The following is a 5317-nucleotide window of genomic DNA, read 5'->3' on the forward strand; positions in this document are numbered from 1 at the left end:
GATGTATGCAATGGGGAGAGGAGGATGGGGTTAAACCAAACTAGAAAAAGGAAGGAAATTATCACACAAAAACCTAGCAACAATCACAGATAAATCCACCAACCGCATTCTCCAATAACCACCAGCAACAACCTCCAGCCAAGCAGCAAAAGCTACTCTGACAGCGAGAGCTAGCCAGGACTCAGTTCATATAGGAGATGGGAGTGACAGTGCACAGCTGAGAGCCAGAGCTCCAGGAGCTTTCAACTAAAGATGAGCAATCAGTTTTTATTTTTCTGTCAATATTGCCAAGTGAGGGTTTATTTTTTGCGGGGCAAGGTGTACTTTGGAATGACACCATTGGTTTTACCATGTCGTGCACGAGAAAACAGGAAAAAAAATTCCAAGCGCTGAGAAATTGAAAAAAAGGCCAATCCCACAGTTGTTTTTGGTTGGCTTTTTTGCTAGTTTTGTTAAATGTTAAAAATTAACTGCCATCACGATTCTCCAGGTCATTACGAGTTCATAGACACCAAACATGTCTAGATTCTTTTTTATGTAAGTGGTGAAAAAAGTTCCAAACTTTGCTAAAAAAAAAAAAATTGCACCATTTTCCGATACCATATTTCATGATCTCAGGTTGGGTGAGGATTATTTTTTGAATGCAGAGCTGATGTTTTTAATGATACTATTTTGGCTCAGATAAGATCTTTTGATTGTTATTGCATTTTAATGCAATGTCGAGATGACCGAAACGCCGTAATTCTGGCGATCTGACTTTTTTTCACGCCTTTTATCGATCAGGTTAATCCTTTTTTATTGACAGATCGGGTGATGCTGAACGTGGCAATACCAAATACGTGTATGTTTGATTCTATTTTTATTGTTTATTTTGAATGAGGCTAAAGGGGGGTAATTTGAACTTATATATTTTTATTTTTTTATATTTATAAGCACTTTTTTTTTTACTTTTGTCATTCTTAAATAGTCTCCATAGGAGGCTTGAAGCTGGCACAACTCGATCATCTCAGCTACATAGAGGCGATGAGCAGATTGCCTCTATGTAGCCAAATTACTGACTTGCTATGGGCACCGACCACGGGTTGGCGCTCATAGTAATTTGGCAGTGACAGCCATAGAGGTGTCCAGGAGACCTCCAGTTGTCATGCCGACACACTAGTGACCCGTGATCAAGTGACGTGGGTCACCGGTGACCGTATTTCCGGCCTGATAGTCGGAAGCGCTTGTTAAATGCTGCTGTCAGCATTTGACAGCAGCATTTAACTAGTTAATAGCCATGGGTGGATCGCAATTCCACCCGCGGCTATGGCGGGCACATATTCGTTGTTCAAAACAGCTGACATGTCCCAGGAAAGAAATGGGCTCACCGCTGGAGCCCACATCAAAGGTAGGGATACAGACATCGGCATAAGAGTGCGTCCAATGTCGGTAAGGGGCTAATGACTTTCGACTGTGTCCGATGAATATTGCAAAAACAATATTCAAATCAGAACGTATTCGGAACCGAATCCAAGCAAATTTGCTCATCTCTGCTCTCAACAGATCAGATTAACCCCTTAGCTGCCCAAATAAATTTACACTATTTAAAGTGACCCTGTCAGTTTTGCCAATGTTAGATTCGGCCATTACCTTTCAGAGCTTATACACAGCATTCTATAACGCTGCATATGAGACTCCAACCCGGCCTCGAAAAAATGAAAAATGAGTTTTATTATACTCACCTGCAGGGCGGTCCTGTCTGAAGGGTTTCGCTGCCCCTGTATTTTTCTCTAAAATATTCTAGTCCGCGAAAATAAATTATGATGTTTAGAATCGAGAGTTACTTGCTGTTAAATTGGTCTTTGAGGAATGGAGACATTTTTTGGAGGAAGAAATTCATACATTTATTATGGTCACTGATCATAAGAATCTCGCTTACATTAACCCCTTTACCACCATGGGTGGTTTGCACGTTAATGATCGGGCCAATTTTTACAATTCTGACCACTGTCCATTTATGAGATAATAAGTGTGGAACGCTTCCACTGATCCCGGTGATTCTGACATGATTTTCTCGTGACATATTGTACTTCATTATAGTGGTAACATTTCTTTGATATAACTTGCGTTTATTTGTGAATAAAATGGAAATTTGGCAAAAATTTTGAAAATGTCTCAATTTTTCAACTTTGAATTTTCATGCCGTTAAATCACAGAGATACAGCACACAAAACAACTTAATAAGTAACATTTCCCACATGTTTACTTTACATCAGCACAATTTGGGAACCAAATTTTGTTTTGTTAGGAAGTTATAAGGGTTAAATATTAAGCAGTGATTTCTCAATTTTACGACACCATTTTATTTTTAGGGACCACATCACATTTGAAGTCACTTTGAGGGGTCTATATGATAGAAAATACCCTAAAGTGACACCACTCTAAAAACTGCACCCCTCAATGTGCTCAAAACCCTTTTCAAAAAGTTTATTAACCCTTCCGGTGCTTCTCAGGAATTTTTTGAATGTTTTAAAAAAAAAATGAACATTTAACTTTTTTCACAAAAAAATTGTTTAAGGTCCAATTTTATATTTTACCAAGGGTAAAAGGAGAAATTCCAAAAGCTATTGTGAAATTTGTCCTGAGTACGCCGATACCTAATATGTGGGGGGGAACCACTGTTTTGGCGCATGGCAGAGCTCGGAAGAGAAGGAGCGCCGTTTGACTTTTTCAACGCAGAATTGACTGGAATTGAGATCAGACACCATGTCGCGTTTGGAGAGCCCCTGATGTACCCAAACAGTGTATACCCCCCAATTCTAACTCCAACCCTAACCCCAACACACCCCTAACCCTAATTCTAACCCTAGTCCTAGCCCTAACCCAAACCCTAACCCTAATGGGAAAATGGAAAAAAATACATTGTTTTCAATTCTATTATTTTTCCCTAACTAAGGGGGTGATAAGGGGGGTTTGATTTACTATTTATGGCGGGTTTTTATGTTTGGCAGCTGTCACACGCTAAAAGACGCTTTTTTTTGCAAAAAAAGTTTTTGCATCACCACATTTTGAGAGCTATAAATTTTCCATATTTTGACCAACCGAGTCCTGTGAGGTCTTATTTTTTGTGGAACGAATTGACATTTTTATTGGTACCATTCTTGGGCACGTGACTTGTTATGATCGCTTTTTATTCCGATTTTTGGGAGACAGAATGAAAAAAAGCAGCATTTCATGAATTTCTTTTGGGGGAGACGTTTACACTGTTCCACGTGCGGTAAAATTGATAAGGCGATTTTATTCTTCGGGTCAGTACAGTTACAGCGATACCTCATTTATATCATTTTTTTATGTTTTGGTGGTTTTATGTAATGAAAACAATTTTATATAAAAATGTATTATTTTTGCACCACTTTATTCTGCGAGCTATAACTTTTTATTTTTTCGCTGATGACGCTGTATGGCAGCTCGTTTTTTGAGGAACAAGATGATGTTTACAGCCGTGCCATGGTTATTTATATCTGTCTTTTTGATCGAGCGTTATTGCACTTTTTGTTCGGCGGTATGATGATAAAGCATTATTTTTTGCTTTGTTTTTTATTTTTTAAGGGGTTCACTAAAGGGGTTAACTAGTGGGACAGTTTTATAGGGCAGGTCGTTATGGACGCGGTGATACTAAATATGTGTACTTTTATTGGTTTGTTTTTTTACATAAAGAAATGAATTTATTGGGGAATATTTTTTTCTTTATTTAGGAATTTGTATAAAATTATTTTTGCACATTTTTTTTACTTTTTTACATTGTCCCAAGGGAGGACATTACTATATAGTGTCATGCAGGGGGCATGCAGGGGGCATTTATGCACACTTTATCGAAGTACAGTTTATCAAAGTACTGGCAGTTATAACATGGATGAAATGTGACACACATCTCTGTTATGAATGAGTCACTGAGGAGGGAAAAACAAAAAGCAAGCTAAGCCCAGAAAACCGGAGAGGTTGGTAACTAGCGGATTGCAGACCCCTGATCCTATCCACATAACTAGCAGTAGCCATGGAGCGTGCCTACGGTGGTCCTAGACGCCTCGTCACGGCCGGAGAACTAAATAAGCCTAAAGAAAGAAAGGAAAAATCTAAACTGCCACAGAGCAGACCCGAAAGCAATAGACAGCCCCCAGCATGTATTGTCGGTGAAACAAGATGAAAACACAGACACAGGTAGAAAGATAGGCTGAGCAAACGATGGGGCCCTCGCTAACTAGAAAGGACAGGAAAGAAAAGCTGCTGTCTGCAATAACGCAAAAAACCCTGCCAAAAAGAATGTCCAACACGTCTGATAGAAAAAGGCCCTGAAGTCGCTAGACTTCAAATCACTATATCAGCACTCAGGTATATTCTGAAGACAGAGCAAAGAGATCAACTGATCAGAGACAAAATGGGGATTCAGCCCAGTCCCAGCCAGGGCTGGCTGAACACAAAAACTAAGTAAACCAGACAAAAACTCATATGAACAATAGCAGAGAAAACTTAGCTTTAGGAAGGCAGGAACCAAACTGGAAACCAGGAGCCACAGTCAGGAAAAATCACCAGCAAGAAACTTGGGCGTCGGCTGCCTTAAATCCAATCAGAAACTACTGATGTCCAATCGCAGTCCTCTTCCTCAGGTGGCCGGTCTCTGCCATTTAGATCAGCTTCATTACCTCCCTTCACCAACAGAGGGAGTCCAGATAGAGAACTCACTACTCCTCTGTCAGCACAGCCAGCTCCATATCCCTCACCATAAGCCAGAGGCAAACCCAAAAATGAGCTCACCACAGTACCCACCCCTTGAGGAGGGGTCACCGAACCCTCATCCACGCCACCGGGCCGATCAAGATGGGCCCGATGAAAAGCACGAAACAATCAATCGGCATGAATATCAGAGGCAGAGACCCAAGAATTGTCCTCCTGGCCATAACCCTTCCACTTGACCAAATACTGGAGTCTACTGGAGAATACTCGTCTAGCCAGACGAGAATCCAGTATTTTCTCTACCTCATATTCCACATTACCTTCAACCAATACAGGGTCAGGAGGTGCAGTCATAGGAACTACTGGCTCAACATATCTCTTCAACAGCGACTTATGAAACACGTTATGGATCTTAAACGTAACAGGAAGAGCCAATCGAAAAGAAACCGGATTAAGAATCTCCAAAATCTTGTAAGGTCCAATAAATCTTGGCTTGAAATTTGGAGAAGCCACCTTCATAGAGATATTCTTTGATGACAAGCAAACCATATCACCCACTTTAAACATGGGACCAATGGTCCTATACCGGTTAGAAAACCACTGGGCC

Source organism: Dendrobates tinctorius, unplaced genomic scaffold (genome assembly GCF_039654945.1).
Source record: "Dendrobates tinctorius isolate UK_male_01 unplaced genomic scaffold, ASM3965494v1 ptg000151l, whole genome shotgun sequence".
NCBI classification, from domain to species: domain Eukaryota; kingdom Metazoa; phylum Chordata; class Amphibia; order Anura; family Dendrobatidae; genus Dendrobates; species Dendrobates tinctorius.